Source organism: Euphorbia lathyris, chromosome 3, assembly GCF_963576675.1.
Source record: "Euphorbia lathyris chromosome 3, ddEupLath1.1, whole genome shotgun sequence".
Classification (NCBI taxonomy): domain Eukaryota; kingdom Viridiplantae; phylum Streptophyta; class Magnoliopsida; order Malpighiales; family Euphorbiaceae; genus Euphorbia; species Euphorbia lathyris.
This window is the reverse complement of record NC_088912.1, coordinates 2159694-2183475: the sequence shown is the minus strand read 5'-3', so window position 1 is coordinate 2183475 and position 23782 is coordinate 2159694. Positions and strand designations below refer to the sequence as shown.

Genomic DNA, 23782 nt, shown 5'->3' with positions numbered 1-23782 from the left:
CTATGTTTTATTTGTTTTAACACTTTATGGGTTTACTTTATGTAAAAGATATTTTTATATTTATGTAAAGGATATTTTTATATTTATTAGTTCTAACATTGCAACTTTACACTTAGAAGGGTTTTTTAAATTTATGTTCATGTTGGATTTGTTGGCTTTATGTACATCTTTGTTATTGTTCGTTAATGTTCATATTTGTTATTCGTTGACTTTTAATTCCCAAATTTGTTATTATTTTAACTACTATTGATGAAAATCCAATATCTTTCATTCGAAATTTGTACAGGATTGCTTTGAGATTCTCTCGTCATCCTGTTTATTTATGCCCACATAAAGTGGATGAACAACGAGCAGATCAGGTGGAATGAGTGTCACATTACAAAATCCAGATGGACGCGTTCTAGGTGATGGAGTTGCAAGTATTGAAATCAACATATTAAATCATGTTTGTTTGTTTTAATACACATGTTACAATACAATGGGTCTTATTCTTATTCTTCGTAATGTTTGTTTTGCCTTAATTATATAATACAAAAAAATCTCAGTATCAAAATCTATTAAAGTTTAAAAAAAAGATCCATTATTCAATCATTTCTGCCACAAGAATACTGAAGATAGACATCTTTGAGAATCTCATCAACTTTATTATGTGAGTGAATATGTTAAAATACAGTGGGACTTGAAATCCACATATTAAATTATTTTTGTTTGTTTTAATCCACATATTACAATACAATGAGTCTTATTCTTATTCTTCATAATGTTTGTTTTGCCTTAATTAAATAATACCAAAAAAACTCAGTATCAAAAGTTATTAAAGTTTGCTAAAACCGAATCTAGCATTTAATTATATCTGCCACAAGAAAACTGAAGATAGACATTTTTGAGAATCTCATCAACTTTATTATGTAAGTGAAGACAATGTTACAATATAATAGATCTTGAAATCCACATATTAAATCATGTTTGTTTGTTTTAATCCATATATTACAATACAATGGGTCTTGTTTTTATTCTTCATAATGTTTATTTTTCCATAATTAAATAATACCAAAAAACTCAGTATCAAAATTTATTAAAGTTTGAAAAAAGGAATCCAACATTCAATTATTTCTGCCACAAGAAAACTGGACATAGGGATCTTCGAGAATCTCGTCAACTTTATTATGTGAGTAAAGATAATGCTACAATATAATGTGTCTTGAAATCCATATATTAAAGGTAGCAGCTCTGCGCTGCTGTCTATGACAACTGCAGGACTACGTACATAATTTGGGATGTGTTTGAGTCGATTTATTTTTCCTCATTTTATTTGTATACAAAATATGAGTATTCCAAGTTGGCCACTAGGCTCTTAACTAGAATAAGACTCGGTTATTCCAATAAAAATGATGTATTCTAGAAATGTATCCCATCAACTCTCATATAATTCTCTTAATTCCAGATACCGAACCTAACTCTTCCGCCATATCTGACCCTCCTTTTTTACACATTGTAACCATAGTTGCAATTGCACTCTCCCTTTGCCCCCATCTGATCATTCCTTTAATATTTTATTTGTTTTTCCAATTGCATAGTAACTTCAGTTTCATAACCGTCAATTTGTTGTGATTGCAGAGCATGGAGATAACTTTCTTTTTCGCCATTAGGTTTCAGAAGGAGAAATCAGATGAACAAACGCATAAGCTCTGATACCATCTTACATAACAGAGAAACAGAAAAATGAAAAAATCCAGACTTCTTTCTTATTGAAAACAATTACATATACATGTATTTATAGTACTGATATAAGTAAAATTACTAAAAACCCTTAAGCTTATTAAATCAAATCATCCCGGAACAAGATCATTTGGAACAAAAATACAAGATAGCAGATGCTTACAATCTGCAAAAAACACTTACATAGTCTGGAACACTCATTATTCTAGGAAAAAGTTTCAACTATCAATTTGAGTTCCGTAACATTATAACAAAGAAGAATAAACTTGAACTTCCTTGGTGAGAGGCATGATAAAGGTACCCCGAAATCTGGATCCACTTTGCCATTTCTTCATCTCCCTCAGGTGTTGTTGTCACATTTAATCCAAACTCACTTTCTTTTAGTCACATTTATGAATATTCCGCTACCTTACATCTTTAAGCTAGAGGCAATGGCTATTCTTGCACTAGAAATCTGACAACTGAATATTCCGCATACACATGACTTGAAGCTTGGACAAGAACATGACTTGAAATCCAAAAGGATAGCAAAAACCACAGTGGTCTAACAACGGGATAATGAAGTTGAACTTAAGTCAGGGGGTAGAAAAAAGGTTCAATGGTCTTCAATCGGAAAATAAACATATTTCCTTACTTAAAAGTGGATAGAGAAAATCTCTTTGGAGTTTCCTTCAAAGGAAAAACAATTGAAAGTGGCTCTAAAAGAAATTGATGGAGTGCTTAATTTGAAAAGAGAATAACTTGACTCAAGGCAAAAAGAGCATGAAGAGTTCAATAAGGTGCTTGCTATGAAAAAAATGCAATTGGGTACAATTGAGAAGTCATAAAATGGAAGAACTAGAAGTCGTCTGAAGAAAGCTGCTGCCTTGACTACTCCAGGTGTCATGACTGCTCCAGCTGCCGGTGCTCCCCTGGTTGTTCATGCAAAGACACCAGGACGGCCGCCAAAAGTTGCTGGCATTGGTCAGCCAAAAATCCATTAATTTCAACTCATGTTCCTTTCAAGTTCAATTCTAAAATCATTTATTTGTAAGTATCTCTATGGCTTTTAACCATGTTGATGCAGACATTATCACATATAATATCCGTTAATTTCAACTCATGTTCCAAAAGACATTTGAATGATACCAAAAAAAGAGAAATTTCAATATTAGTATGCTTCAAAACTCATCGCTCCTAAAAGGTATTGAAAATTAAAAGGTATTTAAAAAGCACTCTCTTTTATACTATTAGGTCCATTTAACATACCTTCATATCATCTTCTTCTTTCCTCTTCTCATATTCCGTGAAAAATTGTAAATGGAAGCCTTTTTGAGATTTCTGGTGTTGAACTTGAATATATAAAAAAAAATGAATCTTAGTGTTGTTGAGAAGAAATTATATGGGTTTATTTTTACGATTCTTAAATCTGAAAATTACATAAGAAAATCCACCTCCTTCAAAGAGGTTTTATTTTTATGATTTTTTTTTATAAACACGTCAACCAACAAAAGATGTTCGAGACATTATAACAAGCTAGAGCTGAGAGTGAGGAACTATTGTATTCTAAACTCAACTCAATAGCATTGTACAACAAAGGAATTTGATCATACAACTTACACTATAATGTTACATAAACAAGAAAATAGTAACTCTAAAACTCAACTTACTTGCAACCGATCAATAGTTTTCGCCGGCGACCTTCTGCAATCAATACTAGAATATGGTTTTTTTTCTCCTTCTGATTTGGTATAAGTGCCTACAAGACCTATTGAAACACTCACATCTTGACATGGATTATCCTTTTCTTCAGCATCCATTTCCCTGCAGAACAATAACTATACTAAAATCATCATGTTTTCCTGTTTAAATCAGCTCTTGTCTAGATCAACTCAGATTTTTCGCTATCTGTTCCAATTTCTTAAACATTCCATGATAGATCTATTCAAATTTGTGAGTGAGTTTTGATTTTTTTTTTTTTAAAGAAGTCCTTCCATGCCTCAATAGTCATTTCCTTACATAAGTCTTTCTCTGTTTGTAAGTTAAAAATCTAGTTTACAACGTAAATAATCTATTGAGAAATTTGTAAACTTCAGAAGGGAAAAAAACAAATCCAAAACCAAAATAATTTGGATTGAGAAACATTATATTTTAAACTCAATTATGCAGCTCAAAGTTCAAATTAGAAAGCCAATATATTAAAATGAGGAGATTTGGGTAGAATAGAAAAACAAACTAAAAATCAGTGGAGGAATTTGTAGAAACAGTTTCTTATTTCATCAAATTCACATATATACAAGTACAGAGAGTGTGTACGTACATTTCCTTGAAACTCACAGACAGAGCAACGAACAAGACTTTCTTACCTATGTTGATGATCCAGAGAAGTCCTAACAAATTCGAACTCAATATGATAAAAGAAGACAATATGTTTTTTGTGGATAGCTGCACATATATGAGATTTAGGAGGCTAGGGTTTCTGTAAAAGTAATGAGTTTGTTTATATATGAGATTTGAGAGGGTTAGACATTGTTTAAGGTTAGATTTGTAATTAACTTTTATCTAGTAGGGTTTCTGTACATGAATAATTTTATTTAAGATTAAACATTTATTTGGTCCATGTAGTATCCAATATTTTGTCATTTGGTCCCTCTGTTTGACAACATTTCACCTATAGAATATTCTCATAGATGAAATATTACTTCCTTCATCACCCATTAGCTATAAAATTAATTTTTTAATACGGCTATAAAACATATATATACTCTTTTTATCTATTTTTTTTGTAATTTACATATACAGTAAAAACCTCTTTAAATTAATAATGCTAGGACCATGAAATTTTATTAATTATGATGGTTTTGAGTCCAAAGGTTGTGAAAATCCTTTTGTTACTTAATTACTATATATATTCTATTTTATATGATCTTCTTACCATTACTGCTAAAATATGAAAAATATGTCAATAATTTGTTATTATTCAGTGTATATTTCAAAACAATGATATTAATTAGTGTTTGTATTTTTTTCAGTTGATATTTCAAATCAACATTGATATTCATGAACTTTAATAAAAAAAAACAGATTTCCAAAATAAATATGAATGTATATAGTTACTGGCCAAACAAGCTACAGATCAAACAATATGAATAACAGTGACTTGATTTTCAAAAGGATGGTAAAGAAAAGAAGTCAATTCAACTATATTTATGTAGTTGACTGACTATTACTTAAATTCTTCACCGAGTTTAAAAAAAGGTAAAGTAGTATATTATGTAAAATGCAATAAGTTGCAAATTTTTCATATAAACTTTGAACATTCCAATTAATAAATTTGTGAGTGAAGTTAAAGTTTTCAAATTCTTTTTATAAAAATCCTTAAAATATTATTTTAACAATAATTTTTTTTTTAATTAAAAGCTGCAAGGATGAGCGAAGGACATCCCAACTAGGTCGGCACCCCCTAAAGAACATCCAAAGCCAGGGCCAATATTATTGAAGGAAAAGAAAAAAATAGAAGAGTACAAAGTTGAAGCTAAGAGAATCGGTAAATATGCCGACCCCCTAAGTTACAAAAGAAGGTTGGCGAGCAGAATTCAGGAAGCTCATTCCACCAAGTGAGATCAGTGATGGTTCTACCATAGTTTGCTAGCATGTCGGCAAGCTGATTGCCTTCCCTATATGTGTGCGAAACGACCAAAGTGAGAGAGTTTAGATTCTGCAAGCAGTAAGTCCAGTCCTGCCTGATTGACCAGGGGACATCTTTGCTTCGACTGCGAATGATGCCCACAACATACACTGAATCGCTTTCTACCCAAAGCCGGTTCCATCCCCGAGCTATGGCCGATTTAATTGCAAAAACAGTAGCTGCCAGTTCAGCTACGTACACAAAAGCCATCCCGATGGGGAAAGCAAACGCCCCGATAAACCGCCCATTCCTTCCTCTGACGATACCACCACAACCCGCCTTGCCCGGGCAACCTGCAACCGAGGCATCGGTGTTTATCTTTATCCATTCCTGGGGAGGCGGTTGCCAAGAAACAGGAATAATCTGTGGGGATTTGCGAGGCTGTCTTGAGATCCCGAGCTCTTGCAGTATATTTCCTTCAACTAGAGAATTGGAGATACAGCCTATTCTGAAGCTCGCAGCTTCACGGATGGCATGCCAAAGCTTACGAAGAGAGACGAAGATGTTAGGGGCCTCGTCCTCAAAAACTCTTCTGTTTCTGGTTGTCCAGATCACCCATACCGCGTTTACCAATGCAGAAGACCACAAGGCTGTTATTTGAGAGCTGAATTTTTGCTTAGAGGCATCCTTGAGCGTCTCCACAAGAGTGGGACCAATAGTAATTGTACGTCCAAATAGAGAACCGATAGCAAGCCAGATCTCCGTAGAGAACTTACACGAGCCAAATATGTGAGTCGCTGTTTCTATATCAGATTCGCAAAGACATCAACGAGAAACCACAGCCATACCTCTAATCCCTAATCTGTCATGAGTCGGCAGACCACCCTGAAGCTCTCGCCAACATACCAAAGCTCTCGAAGGTGGAATGTGTTTAGCCCAGATAAAACTGTACCACAGAGTGATCCGACGCGGACTCATCCAACTATAAAACAACTTCGCAGTGAATGAGCCTTTAACCGCCGGCTTCCAAATGCACATGTCCTGTGCTTCGCCACTTCTGCTGATCTGTTGGATGCTGGTGAGAATAGAAGGCGGCAAGTCAGGTAAATTCCCCCAGCCTGATTCTGATAAAAATTCATCAACTCCAGTCAGACATTTACGCTGCTCCTTCAAGGGAATGCCCGTTCTGGATGCAACCGTCAGATAAATCCAATGACTGTTCCAAAAGTTGAGTTGGGAGCGTCGCCCAATCCACCAAAAACAGTGTGATTTCAGATCATTGCAAACCTGTTTAAGCGAACACCAGATGCTCGAGTTAACTACCATCCTCCTAGGCAAATCCGCAATAAGAAAGCGTGTTCTCAGCAGATAGAAGCAGAAAGAATTTTCCTGTATGACCCCCCAGGCCATCTTACCCAGTATTGCACAGTTCAGTAGACGAAGGTTTTTAACACCGAGCCACCCATCCTTAACATGTTGACAGCATAGTTTCCAGGGAACGACAACTAGTTTTCTGACATCAATTGACCCGGACCATATGAAATTCCTGATACAACGTGAAAGACGTTTAATAATTGTAGCAGGCCACTTGTAGACAATGAAGGAGTGTATGAAGCTCCCATGTATAACTGAATTCACAAGTGCGATCCGACCGGCCATTGAGAGATTGTCCCCTTTCCATTTTTTGAAGTGCGATAGGATCTTGTCCATTAGGCTGGTCATATGCCTGGATCGCGGGGCTCCAATGAATAAGGGAACGCCCAGGTACCGGAAGGGAAGATCCCCTTTGCGCATGCCCATTTGCCTTGCCAGAAGAATACCCGTTCGAGGTGATATGTGAGATCCCAGATAGATAGCCGATTTTCCCCAATTAACTTGCTGACCGGCTAGGACGCCATACAGGTCGAGGACCTCTCGGATCATGTTAATGTTCGCTGCAGTAGCTTTGCAAAAGAGTAAAACGTCATCTGCATATAGCAGATGTGTTGGGAAATTGTGGTTTTTCGAATAACCCATGGCCTACAGTTTACCCGTGCTCTGCAGACGAGAAATCCATGTACTGAGAAAGTCTTCAGCAATCCCGAAGAGCAACGGGGAAAGCGGGTCCCCCTGCCTGACCCCCCTAGAGCAACTAAAATATCCAGAGCCCACTGAACCGGATAAAATTGATATTCTTGCCGAGGAGAGTATATTAAGAATCCAATCTCTGAATTGCAGGGAGAACCCGAATGCCTCTAACACAGCGAGAAGAAAATTCCAGTTTAGTGTGTCGAAAGCTTTCCGTATGTCAATTTTCAAGGCCATATTGCCCCCATAGCACTTTTTGTTTAGCATATTCGTGCCCTCAGAAGCAATGGCGATACATTGGTGTATGCTCCTTCCAGGAATGAACCCGAACTGGTTGTCTGACACAATTCTAGAGGCGATTAGCGCTAGCCGATCTGCAAGGATTTTAGCAATGATCTTATATCCAAAGTTGCTCATGGCTATCGGTCTATATTGGTCTAAAGTAATAGCATCATCGACCTTGGGTAGAAGAGCCATTAAACTGGAGTTCAGGCCTGGTGTGATCATCCCAGAGTTGAAGAAACTGCGCACCATGGCTATTACATCCTCACCAACGATGTCCCAGAACGACTGAAAAAAAGCACCATTATACCCATCTGGACCCGGGGCGCTACTCTTGTCCATGGAGAAAACCACCCTTCGAACCTCCTCTGCCTCAAGACAGCGGACCAGATCCGTGTTATCACTATCAGTAACCAGATTAGGGATAACTTCGAAGACTTCCTGATAATCGCGTGGCTGAGAACACTCGTTACGAAAGAGAGCCTTGTAGAAATCAGTCACATGTGTCGTAACCTGCTCTGTATCAGTAATAATGTCTCCTTCAAGTTGCAGCGCCTGAATCCCACTGCTAGATTTACGGGCGAATGCCATTCTGTGTAAAAAGGATGTATTACGATCCCCCTCCCTCAGCCAATTCACTCTACTCCGCTCCCTAAGATAAATTTCTTTGCGTTTCAGCGCCGTGTCCAGGCTAGAGCGGGCCTCCAATTCGCGCTGATGTAATTGATCTGTGAATCCCGTGTCTGAAATTTCATGTTGAACCTGAGCCAAGAACTCCTCTGCTTTATTAATCCCCACATCAAGATCACCAAATACTTCCCGATTCCATCTTCGCAATATAGGCCGTAGGCGCTTGAGTTTATCCCCAATGAATTGCATTGGCGGAAGTCTCTGGTGCGGGCCTCTCCAGAAATTTGCAATGACATCACGCAGACTAGGGTGGCTGAGCCACATTGACTGAAATCTGAACCTTGCGACAATACTGGATGAACGGCTGCATTTGAAAATGATTGGCGAGTGATCTGAGTGGTGCCTTGTAAGAGCAGAACAACTGAAAGCATCCCAAAAATCTGAAAAATCAATTGAAACCACTGCTCTGTCTAGCCTGCTTTCAACTCTAGCATTACCGCGCCTACCATTACTCCAGGTATAATACATACCCGAAACAGGTCCTTCCACAAAATCTCCTCTATCCAGAAATTGACGGAACTCCCTACATGGCCGGGTTGCAGGAGCCCTCCCTGTTTTCTCGTGAGCGCCAAGCACGGAATTAAAATCTCCCAGGACTATCCACCGTCCTTTCAAATGAGATTTCTGATTAAGAATAGCGTCAAACATATTAACCCTCCTATTAGCCCACACACTTCCGTGCACAAAACAAATTTAATTGTCACTACCAAAGTCCTTCAGGTTGATAAGCACATATTGTTCATGCCGATGACTAACTGTAATTGAGTGCAAAAATTTTGTAGTGACAAAAATCCAAAGGGTTGGAGAACCCTTTGTCATTCATAGCAATCAAATTCAAACCCAAACGTGTCCAAAAGGACGCAGCAATATTATTAAAAGGAATCATAGGTTCAGCCAAGCATAAAAAATATGGTTTGTGTACAGAACACAGATTAGAAAGGCGCCGTTGGGTATCCTTATTGAGGATACCTCGGCAATTCCAATACAAAGCATTCATGTAAATTTCTTGGGTATTTTACTTACCCGTCGTGGCCGAGTTGCTAAGTCCCCTGTGCCTGCTGCACGATTTACTTTCTGTTTAGCCGTTTTTGTTTTAACTGATTCCCATGGCGCCTCACCCTCCTGTTCTTCTTCTTCCATAAGGTCCGCCCACGTTGAAGCCGGAGAGACCGAGGTCGGAGAGTTAGTTTCATCCTGTTGGATTATGGCGTCTGGTGTCGCTGTGGGAATATCCAGCTTTTCTAGGCCTGGGTTGTCTGATATCAAATTCGCATTTCCTGGTGATTCAGTCCTTTATGGAGAATCAATACAAGCACTACCCTGCCCCTGTGGATTGGCTGCCAAACTAATATCTGACTGCTTCCTGAGCATTTCTCCCGTTTGTGTATTGGAGGCGATGCACTGGAAAACCTTATTAACCGGAACCTCTTGCGGAGCGGTATGCTTGACTGTTTTCCTCTTGTCCACTTCTATATTCAATTATGTTTCTTTCCTTCGAGTCGCCTGATCCGGTTTCTTGTTGTGCCTGCATTCATATGCCATATGTCCTATAGCTAAGCAAACTTTGCAGAAACTGGGCAGCCTCTCATAGACCACTTCGATCCACAACTGCTTTCCATCCCTTTTCAACTCCCAATTTTACAGGCAGCTCGGAGTCCAGATCAATATCTAAGAGAATTCTCGCATAGTGACCGAAATCCCCATCCAGAGTGGCTGCATCAAATCGAATAAGCCCCCCAATACATTTAGCAATATCTGATAATATCTATGAATCCCAATACTCCCAAGGTGAAGCATACAGACGGACCCATACCTGTGCGTTTGTCGTTTTTTCGGTTAAAGGATCAAAGTCTGGCACCCATGGCTGCAGACGAAAGGTTTCGGGCTTCGTGTTGATAATGCCCCTCGAGAGAACTGAGCTTTTTGCTGCAGGGGAGCTGAGGATTACGTGAAAGTATCCTTTTCCAATCGAGATCAACCTCCATTGTTCTTTCAATCCCCAAATTCGGGTCAGCGTTTGTTTCAGATCGGCCAGCTTCCATGGGTTATCCCCTTTATTGAGGATTAAACGACCAATCCACGAGTTGGAGCACATGGCGAGTCGTTTCTCATAAGCAGATTGGGAAATCCTTACAGATTTGATGTCGCCGATGTTAGTAATCGGTGCCGATGACGGCGGGGTCACCGCGATGCTTTTCTGCCTCCCCCCTGCATATGAGGTTTTTTTGGTCGGGTTCGGGGCAGTCGGCGGTGGATCGACGGCGAAACGTAATTTTGGATTGAAGAGAGTTCCAATGCTAACATATTCTTCCAGCTGAGGGGAAGCCATCGGATCGGTCATGGAACAAGGGGTAATCGACGGCGGATCGGTGGCGGCGGCTAGGGCGGCTAGGGCGTCTCCTCATTGAAGCGTCTCCTCTTGTTTTCTATTTTAACAATAATTTAATAAAAAAGCATGAGTCTATTTTCTTAACGGATAAAACTAAATTTAGTCCTTACGATTTCAGAAAATGGTAGATTTAGCGTTAACGTATTAAATGGTGCAAATTTAACCTTAAGTTTTTGAAGTAAGATCAAATTTATCCATACGTTATTAAAAAATATAGAAAAAATAGTTTGATTGATATTTAAATGCCACTTCAAACCTTCCAAATATTAATTACGTCTAAAATATTTAATGTATTACCAACCAAATTATAAAGATTTTGTTAAAATGATAAAAACTAAATATACTCTATAAAAGTAAATCACAAGTTTTTTGAATAAAATGTCTAAAACATTTATTGTAACATCCGCAATTTATAGAGAATGTTTTACAAAGCAAAACTATAGTATATATTATAATTATAGGAATTACAGAACAAAATTTATAAAATTATTATTAATGTTCCACAACTATTTTTCTTTTCACTAAAGAATTTCAAACAAGTACTTAAACTAGAAATGTAATGAAAAATGACTTAAGTCAATCCAAATGACTCTAAACATCGTACATACATATAGGGATAAAACCTCCCTATCAACCTCATCACACTTGATTTTAACAAAATGTAACAAGTTTCTACATATGTGGTTTCACTAATTTTATGGTTTACTTTTTGTCAAAATAAGGATTGAGGTTTTCAAATTTAGCAAAATAAGGACTTTTCTGATTGATACTATTAAAATCACCATTGACGACTTCAAAAATGATAAATTTTAAGAACTACTAATATTCTAAGCAACTTTAATTCTTCAACTTTTTTATTTTGAGATTATTTAGATGATGTTTGGTAAAGAGAGAAAAAATTCCCAAAAAAAAATATGATTTTCGAAAATTGAAAATGTAGTTCTATATGAAATATGATATTGAACAACTTTAATTCTTGAAAATTTTTATTTCTAGATCGTTGAAGATGGTTTTAATAGCATTAATTCAAAAGGTCATTGTTTTATTAAAAGTGCGAAACCACAGTCCTTTATCTGAAAATTAGTGAAACCATAAAGGTTTTATTTAAAATTTACCCATAAAAATTCACCACACCTTTGGTTAGTTAGTAAAAGGTTGAATACATCAAGCCTGAATTTGGCGCAAAAAGACTAACTGTCCTCCTAAATTTTGGTGATGTCTCACTAACCCATTGAACTTATTTAAATGATTACTACCTGTTGTTTCCCGGGGTCGTAAGAGGATATTTGAACAAGTTCAATCATGTATCACTTTATGAAAATTGAAGTAGGTAATAGTCACTTTAAGAAAGTTCAAAGGACCAACAAGTAACTTTAAACAAATTGAGGAGCGAACATCTCACTTCAAATAAATTCAAGAACTAACAGATCACTTTAAGTAAGTTTAGTAAGTCAATGGACAATTTTAAGTACGTTAAGAGTACTAAAGAGACATCTAAAATTTTCAGGGTGCCAATCGATTTATTGTGCCAGTCTTTATTAAACCATTATTTATATTTTTTATCAAAACAGAAAACCATTATTTATATTCAGCTTCTTAAATAGAAGCCAAAACTTATTTCAATTTCAAAGCAGGTAGAAAATGATTTAGAAAATATGCTACAAACTTCATATGAACGGAATGTTGACATGCTGCTGCAGATTCTTACAAGCTTTCAAATATACATGCTATTTTGCCAAGTTTTGAATCTGACTATAGTTTGAAAATATGTATTTGTAACTGGAATTCATATTAAGCCAATTTGTATCCTATAGAATTGGCATTATTACATTCAAACCATTAATTACAAAATTAATCTTTCAAATTTATTAGGTCAATAAATCATTGAACTTTATATTGCACAAAAACCAAAATCATCTTTAGTAGCTTTTCGGTATCGGTTTCCATTTTCATTTAGTAGCTATGTTTTAGTGAACTTTATTTACTATTAAGTTTTTATTTTTGTTTCAAAAATAATTCCGGCTATTTCAAATAGATTAAATCACTTGCATAGTGATGTGATAACCATATGACATATTGAAAAATCAAACATTATGGCCCAATGAATTTGTTGTTTAAACAACAAACGAAAAACCCTACTCCAAAACAAAATAGAATAGGAAATAAATAAAGAAAATTATGTAAAAGACCTGAAAATCATTAAATCATACTTTAAATCCCAAACGAAGGAATTCGACTAAAAGAGAGTGGGATCCACTGCAAGGGTCACACATAACCCCTGAGTCCACCTTCAGAGTCATGCATACATTATTAAGAAATAGGCCTAACACATCAGTTAGCCCCTCAAATTTTAAAAAAACGGTTGTTGATAACTATTTTAAAAAGAACCAACTACTTGCAAATTGAATTAAATAAACTATAAATTTTTTAGTTAACTAAATATTGACATGATACCAATTTGGTGAACTTATTATTTGAATGGTCGTGACCAGTACTGGTATATGCACATTATAGATTTTCTGTAATAGCCATACGTCCCACCATGTGGTCGGGCGTATGTTCACACGCCCCACCATATGGTGGGGCGTAATGCTCACAAACCCGACTGCTAAATTCCGAATTTTAAAAAAAATTAAAACAGAATTCAAAGTATGTTAGAATCACAAAAATACCTCCACTTCAACGGCTTGGTCATTCTCGTCTCTTCCCACTGATAACGGATTGCTTGCCATGAACCGTGTAATCTTTGATTTCGCGAAAAGATGCCTTTGGGTGAGTTTGAGAGAGTTTAGGGATTTCAATTTTGGGCTAAAGGGTGGTAACGTCTTTTTTCGGGGCTGGATATAGTAATCCACTAGATTTTCGATGTAGAAGAAAAATGGCAGAAAAAAAATCGAACATAACTCTAAAGAAAAAAGAATTAGTGGAATTGTGAATATTATTTAAATATTATATTCAGTATAAGTAATAATTAATTTGAACATATTATCTTAACCACCACTTAGTTTTTTGAGAAATGCTTATAATTTCATTAACTAAATATGAAGAAGTACAACAAGCAAAATGTAAGGAATAAAACATCACATGATTACAGACTAAAACAAATAAAATATCCACAAAGGGATAGAAATGACTACAAAGAGCAAAAATAGCCCATAAAAGGCACAAAAAACATAAAATAACAATATATTTCTCGTTAATCCATTCTGAACAAGATAAACCATTTCCGCTCTTGCTAAATCCGAAAAAAGCATAAACCACAGAATAATAGAGAGCAGATACAATCAGACGGATAAAGAGTTCCGATGAAATATATGAATACAGACTAAAAAAGCAATAAATAAATACAGAAATCTAATCCGGTGTGAGGAGGAAGAAGGAAGATCCTTCGTCCTCCTCAAAGTATATCAACAAAATACAAAAATTGACGGAACAAGGGAAGAGAAGGAAGAAGAAAAGGATCAGAAGTTTTTTTTTTGACGAAATAATTATAAAAAATAATTTGTTGATAAAATTAAAAAACACACCTGCATTAATTCTAAAATTAAATTGATAAGTGATGTTTGGTGTAATTTTCTCTTGTTTTTTCTATCATGAATTATTATCATCCACAGTTTACAAATGCGTCATTTTATTAGCCATTAGTAACAAATCACAAACATATGATTAAACATGAAAATAAATAAAATAAATATACGAGTTGGAAAAAAATCAAATATTTCACAAACATATGATTTGGGAAAAACATACGAGTTAGAAAAAAATTCCAATATTTCACCGGATTTATAAATATTAATCTTCAATTCTATTATTAAATTAGAAAAATTATAAGTTTTTTTTAGAATCAACTGATATGCAATGGGTACATAATAAAGAACAAAATACAAATTGTAGTTTTGTTGAATTGTATTTAACGATTTTAAATTTAAGCGAAAATTTCAATGAATAAAAATGTTTGTGAAGGGAATATGTAAAAGCCAATTAAATCTATGTGTTGATGAAAGGAATATATAAAAATCTATTAAATTAAATAAAAATGCTATTGTTAAATTTAAAAAATATATAAAGCAAATTATTCCTATACAGAAACCCTAACATATAAAAGTTAATTACAAAAATACCCACCCAAATCTCATATATAAACAAAATGATTTATGAAGAGAAACCCTAGCCTCCCAATATCATATGGCTGTAGCAACTCTCCGCCAACATTGTCTTCTTTTATTTAGAAAACCTCTTTTATTCTCCATCTAAGTCAATCACACTGATCTTCAGCCATCAAATGAAATATTGCTTTCATTTAGAGAAGAGTTGTTGTTCTGCCTGTGCTTTTCCACCAAAAGTATGTACACTCCCTTTGCCTCTACTTTTCCAAGATTCAAAACTGATTTTTAGTTTATTTTTCTAATCTAGCCAGGGGCGGAGCCAGAGGGGGCGGGGAGGGTCAGCCGACCCTCCGGTCGTCGGAAAACCCATAGTAAAGGTGCTCCGCCCCTGGTTAAATTTGTAGCCGCCATGGCTGGAAGCCCCTCCAGCCATGGCGTTCATGAAAAAAGAAGGGGGCTGAAGCTTCTGTTTTATTTTTTAGGTTAGAGATGAACAAAACGACGTCGTTTTGGGCTATCAAAACGACGTCGTTTCGTCCATCAATGATTTAAGAAATTGGAAAAGACATACCTATCCTCTTTTCAACTGCTACGCCGTTTCACCACCTTTTTTTTCAAAAACTACACCGCCTCACCTTTTGGTTAGGTTTCTTTTAATTGTATATAATATTGTTTTGATTTTTTTTGTATTTTTTTAGGATAAAAATGGAGAAGAGGTGGATTGAAATTGCTGTTCTTTTTCTTTTTGTTTACATTGTTTTTTTTCAAACTATTTGTATTGTTTAGTTTATTTGGGATAATTGTCAAAATAGATCCTAATTTTTTTTTAAAATATAAATTTGATCCTAATGTATGAAATAGCGTATATTTATCTCTAATGTTTCCAATAACGATCAATTTTTATCTATATATTACTGAAAATTGAAAATGTTAAATTGATTGTTATTTAATTTTACGTTCGATATTCTAAACATCGGTTAAGTCTAAGAAATTTAACATGTTTTAGAAGAAAAAAAACATATTTAAAAGGCTTCTATCTATAATGGAGCCCCTCCAAATTTCTAGTCCTGGCTCCGCCAATGAATCTAGCCAAAGCTGGTACTTTTAATATATATGTATGGCTTTTTCTTTTTTAGTTTGAACTCCCCCATTGAGTTTATACATATAATGCTTTGTGGAATTTGGGGCAAAGTAGTTGCAATATGGTAGAATGGCTGTCTCAGTAGATCATTTAGGTTGCAAACAAGATTGTTTAAATTTGTATTTTTGCTTAGAGAGAGAGAGATAGATATATTTAAGGATATATCTATTGATTTTTTTTTAATCAAAACCAACGGAGAAACATGAATAGATCTACCTTGGAATGGTTAAGAAATCAAAAGAAATTTGAGCAGATCTAGAATGATAGTGAAAAATACAAATCCATCTCGAAAACACATGATTTTAACTTAGTTAATTTTGTGCAGGAAAAATGTCATTGAAAAAACAAGAAGAAAATCCATGTCAACATATGAGTTCTTCAGCGGATCTTCAGAAACAGAAAGAAAGAAAAAATTATATTGAAGCACTGATAGGGAAGATGTGGGCTAGGAAGTTGATGTTTTGTCAAAGAATTTAAAGAAGTTTTCATAAGACATACCAGTGGAATCGAAGATGATAAATGAGACTTGAGTCCATTGATTCAGCCACAGTTCTGATATAATTCCTGTCTGAATACCTTGTTTGGTTGAAGGCCAAAATGAGAGGATATGCTGAATGATGGAGTTTGGAAAACCACTGATTCTGTCTTCTTTCTAGCCTCTTATTTCCATTTGCCCAGTCTTGTTTTGTTTACTTAAAAGGCCGACTGTTGCAGAACCTTTTACTATATGAAAGGACTATAAACTATCTTAGTATGTGGATATGAAGAACATTTAAGCTGCTTGGACTAGTGCTACTTCAATAGTCTGGATCAACTGCTTTCCAAAATTTTGTATAAATCAACTCAACCTCCTCAACTATCTTCCACTCCTTTCTTTCTTCTTTTGTACTCACCCAACCAAATCCCCTCAAAGTAATCTTGTATGTCCTAACGGCGATACAACTTCCAATAGTTCTAGTGAAGCATTCAATAATTTCAGATGGTGAGTCCATCAATATTCTTCCATTGACAAAATTCCAATGGAAAAAACAACTATAATGAAGAAAGAGGAAGAAAATTAGTGTTAAGATGTGATTGTATCAACAGATCTTCCGGGCTCTTCTGAGAAGAACAAAAAAGGATATTCTAACACTGGATTGCATAAGGTTTCCGGCCAAAACCATCCCATTCCACACTGAGGATGATAAGTAAGTTGAGTCTAAACTTTATACTGATATAATTGTTGTTTCTGCAGGAGTCTAAACTATATATCTAAAAAAATGTAGTCTAGTTGATATACTATTTGATTTTTATGTTTGGTAATTCATTGCCAATAAAGGAAATTATGCCTGATTATATATAAATCAGTTTCGGTAGCTGTAGAGATGATTGAAAAATTGGATTTCTAAGATGAAGATGTAGCTATTGTTGTTTAGCTGACTAATGCCTTGTTAAGGTAAATAAAAAAACAAAATTACTTGCTTTTGAAAGAGAGTCAAGCATCTAATTGACCACTTCTCATTTTGCTGCAGTGAGCCTTAATTTTTTACTTTTTGGATCAAACAATAGAATTTAAAATAGATTAAAGGAGAAAATAAAAATTGAAATATTGGTCCAAACAAACACAAGCACAATAGTTTGATTGAAAATAACATACAAATAAAAGAAGACTTTTTGTTTTTTCCTTTTTGCTTCCATTCTTATTTTCTGTATGCTATTTTTAGTTATTTTAAAAAAATTATAGGTCCATTATAGGGTCACTCCCACTTTGCTAGGAATTCTATTAAAATTGATAAGTCTTTTAGAAGGCTTATCGTCAGCTTATCCTATACATGACTATTCTTTTTTCTGTGGTTGTCAACGTTACATTGGTGTGATTCTAATTGTATAAAATGTTATTTCTTTAATTTTTCAATTTTGTTATTGGTAGTTGTTTTTGGTTGTCAAGCGTTACATTGCTTGATTGATTCTTTCTTTTGTTAATGGATGCTGCAACAGTTTTTGGTGTTTGCTATCTATTTTTGGCTACTAGAGAGCCATCCAATTCATTTTTCAATAATATATGTTTCTTTTGGACATTTTAAATCCTTGAATCCTGTATTCATCAAAACATTTCACCTCATAAATACATAATATATTGCAATTTGCATCTACATAATCTGTATGCATTTGAGTTCTACTCATAAGGGCTATTTTTAGCTGTAATTATGAGTTAGATGTAGCTGAATTTATTTGGTTTTTGTCAACCCTTCCTGACAGGTCCGATGGGAAAGAAGTTGAAGTGGATGATAAGCATCTCAACTCTAATAATCAGTGGAGATAAAAGCAAGAAATGTGGTGCAATAGGTCTGTTTGCAGCTATTTTCAACATTGAAACAAGTGGTGCATCACTGAATAAATTTGTCTCTAAACAGAGGCATTTACTAGTGGTATCTGAAATAGAACTAAAATTACAGAATGAAATATAGATTATTAGCAATGTCCTGTTCTTTATATATCTGAAGGGATCATCAATATAGAAGAAAGCATCAATTCCAAAAATAATGATGGAAGAACTGCGCTCCATGCTGCCATCATTAGGAATTTTCACTCTGATCTTGTGCAGCTTCTGATGGCTGCTCCATCAAAAAATGTGAATGCTCCTGATGCTGATGGCATGACTCCTCAAGATCTTCTTAAGCAACGGCCGTATTCTCCCTCATCACATATTCAATTGTCAGGATTATACAGCAAGAAGAGCAATTGCCTCCCGCTTGAAGATGCAAGGTAGCAGAATCTGTCCTGGAACATTATTTAGAAACTCCATTGCAGAAATATTCTGGTATACAGGTGTTGAGGTTGCATCTGATGCGAGTGCGGAACCAGTTAGGGAAGGAGTTATTAGAGAATATTTTCAGTTAGTTGTAGATAATTATGTATGCGACGGGGCCGCCTTTTTTTTAGTTGTAGATAATTATGTATCACAACAGTCTTCCCTATTATCTTCAAATTCTTCTAGAAATTCTTTCACAATTATGCAGATTATCTTCTTCTATTTATATTTCTCAGTTTTTGAAGTAATTAACTAATGTAATAATATTGGAACTCATTATCACCTATATTATCAAAAAGTTTCAACTATTGCATGAATCTCTTTGGTTAAAAGTAGGGATACAGGAATTCATTTTTCTCGTAAGTTATGTGAAATTTTTGGGTTTTCCTTCATTAACTGAGAGAATTTTCTATGATTTTAAACATTTGTGCTCCAATTTTAAAACGGCATTTTTTCCTGAATTTTGACAACTCTTGTTAGCTCCTTTGTTTCCAAGTAAAGAGAAGTGAATTTATAAATGAACATTTGTGAATTAGTTAATTATATGTGTTCATGCTTATCTATAACTGCTATTTTTGTTGTCCTTCTTATTGAAAATTGATAGGGGTATTTTACCCCTATCTTTTAGCGTGATTTACGCAGGTTGATTTTGGATAAAATAAATAAGTTTAATTACAAAAATAAAGTGTTTTGATAAAATAAAGAAATAAAAATAAATTTGGTACTTTCAGTTAATTTTCCGTGTTTTTGATTAGTTTAGGAAATAAAAATGTCAAGCTAACTCGGCTCGCAAGATTTGTATTTTAGGTACGAGCAAGGAGCAAAAATCTACTCAAATACGCGGGACGTATCATCCTTTATGCCGGGCGTGAAATATGGTGTCAGCAATAATTGCCTTATCCGCAGACGCCATGTGGAATTGACTCAGCATACGCGGGGCGTATGCCACCCTACGCGGGGCGTATGATACATGTCAGAAATAATTGGCGTAATCCTGAGAGTCAAACTGCACTATCTCCTTGAGTCAACTCTTCGTACGCGAGGCGTATCACCATACACGCGAGGCGTACCAGACAATTCCTCAATGATAAAAGATCAGAGACTCATTTACGCGGGGCGTTCTTCAGCTACGCACGGCGTAAAAGCTCCAATTCAAGCAATAAAACTTCAGAGACTCAAACACGCGGGGCGTACTTCAGCTACGCAGGACGTGCTTGAGACAACAAGACATGGAATTGGTCCACATGTAGGAGATTTCTGACGGAATGGGCACTTACGCGGGGCGTAGATCACCTTACGCGGGGCATATCATGGGATTTCTGCACCAAATAATGTTGCTCCATACTTGTGCTTTGTGAAGTTACAACATTGCCCTTGCTTGATGTTTATAAATAGGAAGCTCTAGAACTCCATTTGAAACCAATTACACACTAGAGAGCAAAACTATACTCTTTTGATTATTGTAATTTAGATTCAGATTTTGTAGTTAAACTCTCCCCCTCGAGAGCTTGTTCGGTTGTTCCGGCGTTCCATCGAAGTTCCGTTCCACCACTCGTCACCAAGCTAGAGAGTTCCACCTCCACGACCTAGGAGACGGCTTTGAGTCCGGTTAGCTAGTTCCAAGGGCGGATTCTCCCTTTTTACCTGCTAATTAGCTTGTACTCTTCCTATGTACTAGGCTTGGTTGTATTTCATCTATTCACTTTCCATATTTATAATTTATGATTCATAATCTCTATTTCCCTTTACATGTTAATGTTTATTACTTGTTTTGGTATTCGTAATTGATTATTGTGTAGGAGAACGCGATTTCCGCCGCCATTCGGGCTATCTTTAGGGAGTTATATAGGTGTTGCCTTACCGGAAGTGACAAACCGGAAACCGTAGGAATTGACAAGCCACGGAACTTACGGGCCCTAGTTTCTAATTCCCCCCTCATTAGACACGCCTTGACTAGGAATCACGTAGTCTAAGTGCTTCACGGGTCGGTCCTACTACACTTAGTCGTCTTTACAAGAGTAAATTATTATCCGTATACATTTAGAGTCGTTATTTATCGTGGTTATAACTTATCGCTATTCATCCTACTTCATAGGGTTTTAGCTACATAAATCCGTGTCGCCAATAGTTAGGAATAGTGTGTAGTTGCGTCTTACTTTACCCCAAAGTAATCACCGCTTAAATAACATACGAAACCGAGTCGTCTAATACTTGTAATTATAAATCCCGTGGATTCGATACCCGGTCTTAACCGGATTATTACTTGATACGACGGGGTACACTTGCCCCTAAGTAGTCGTAGTGTCTAGTGGAGTTAGAACATTTAAAAGATCACATCCATATTCATAGCACATTCACCGCAATACACATTTAGTCGTCATTAGAAAACTCTACCTAGATCCTACGCCCCATCAAAAATCACTTTTTGTTTTTGTTTCTGGAAGAGAAAATCACTTTTATTTGGTATAAATTAGGACTAACTATAGATTTTGAAAATTAAAATAACTATGTTAATAAATCTTTTGAAATTGAAATTAATATGACTTGCTACTATAATTATACTACCACGGTTTCATATTACATGTCTTTCTAGAGATTTTGTTTGTTTCATATTACATGTCATTTTATATGATCAGTATACCTTAAGTCATCACTTTTTATGCTTTAAAACACGGGTTTACGAAAATTAATTAGCATAATTGACTTATTATAGAATAAATAAATATTAGAATCAATAAATAAGGGACAACAATGTCTTTGTTTTAATATCCTTAATTTCTGTATAACTCTCTAAAAAGTCATGTAATATGAAACGGAGGATTTTGTATGGTTTGCACTTGACTTATTGTCACACCCGACCCTAGACGACCTCAATCGGCATCGGACGTGAAATAGAAAGATCACAATCAATACTTAGGAGTCTCCAAATTATCCAAACCTCAACATATTTACCAACTCCATTACATTACAATTGAACTACTAAGGTTCTAATACTAATTCTAACAATACCGGACGTGACACTTATTGTAGACCAAGCAATATTTTTTGCAAAGTATTGTACTGTGAGTCAACAAATAGGTTAAGAAAGAAAACAATTCACTATTACATGTTGGTTAACCTCTTATTTAATAGGATGACTTAGTTGATGATTTGAATAGATTAAGAACTCAATTGAATACTGACATATAGAAAAGTGGTTGAATTGATTTTTACGCCTAATATTAATTAGTAAAATTTATTACTTAGATGAGTTTATATGGCTGGACTTAGCATGTGATTTTCAGTCAGAGTCCACCTAAATTAATAACCGGCTAGGCTTGGGTCAGACTAAGTTTTTTTTTTTTATAAATACACATTGGGTTTAGTCTCGTCCATGAAGAAGTTTGCTTCACTCTGCCAAACAAATCTATTCATTTCGTAAGAGACCCAGAATAAAAAAATTAATGACTTTCCTATCTTAAAAAGTTTCGAATTTATCATCGTCAAGTTTCATGTCTTCCTCACTTATCAAGATTGTTGTGACGTAAATAGCAACCTCTTCCACTTCACTGTTAATTTTTCGCGATTCCACAGGTCCACAAAGAAATTCTTATGTGGTTCCTGAATCCACTAGCAAGTGAAAGACGAGGAAGACGAACTTACTGACTCCATTGTTTATATAACCAACACCATGCCAATCCGATGGAGTCCATGGAGTATAAGAATCCCAACAGATTTAACCCCCAAGCCGATCATTAAGACTAAGTTTAAAAGATATTAAAGCTTGAATCTCAACTAAATTTTTTTGGGTTGGTATGGTGTACATAATTGTCACCTCTAAGCCAAACCCTTCTTTTACGAAACCCTTTAAAATTCATAGTCCAAGCAAAGTTAATGTCTTGGTGTTAATATAATTTAGGAGAGCAATAACAAGAAGAAACAATGCTTCTTAATTAATTGAATGAAGCTTACAATTCTAGAACTCAGCTTCTACATATGGATATGGATAACCATAATGAACAAACTCATATAGTTTCTTACAATATTTGCACCTGTAAATTTCCAAATAAACTGCCACATTGACAGATGCAAAAACAAAAGTACCAAAGATTCTTCATTGGTGAGAGGCATCATAAAGTTACCACCAAACCTGGATCCACTTGGTACAATGCCTTTTGCTTCATCTTCTTCTGGTGTTCTTTCTTTTATCTCTACCATCTTTTTAACTGTTTCCTCCACTCCACTCATTATTAGAGTTGAGATACTTGTTATCCACTTCAACTTCTTTCCCATCAGGCCTATTTGGAAGGGAATGAAGCACCAATATTTCAAATTCAAGTTTCTTCTCTCTCCCTCTATTCTGAGATGTTGCTTCTTCCTTGTGCTTTCTTATGGTCTTCTCTCTCCACTTGCTGATCACATTGCTTATATCATTCTTAAAAAAAACAGGAGATGTTAAACTTGCAGTTTGTATCCTTGTGTACCAAGTCTTGGTTAATTTCATAATCGATTTCTTTCAGCCAATGAGTCAAAACATTCATCTGATGACATAGTCACACTGCTTGAATTATCAGAAGTTGAAGAAGGTGATGGTGCATCATCAGGATCTTGAAGTTCCTAGTAGTTGCCTCTAGAAAAATAATTCGTTATGTGGGGGCATTTGTACCAGGTAATTTTCAGGTTTCATGTCACCGCCATTGCATCATAACTCTCCACCTACAACATTAAGTTAATGGACTTCAACCCACAAACAGAAAAGAGGGTTAAATGATGAAATTAGTTCAAATATGCTCTGATCTTTTTTTTCTCTATTGAAAGTATCCATTTTGTATCCTAAATTTCTTTACAAATGAATTGGATGGCTTTCTAGTGGTAAAAAAAAGACAGCAAGAAACAAAAAATGCTGCAACAACCATTAACAAAAGAATAAATCAAGGATTTGCAAACTAAAACAACTACTGATACGGATTGAAAGCGAGAAATGAAAGTTTTAGTCGTAAACCAACAAAGA

The 23782-nt window shown here is 35.4% G+C and overlaps 1 long non-coding RNA gene across 1 annotated transcript; it reads left to right on the top strand.

Annotated features, from left to right (window-relative positions):
* The first annotated feature begins 14949 nt into the window (after positions 1-14949).
* LOC136224401 (uncharacterized) lies at positions 14950-18898 on the top strand. Its single transcript, XR_010686409.1, has 3 exons — positions 14950-15096; positions 16327-17188; positions 18240-18898. It is a non-coding gene; the product is annotated as an uncharacterized lncRNA (long non-coding RNA).
* Positions 18899-23782: the final 4884 nt, after the last annotated feature.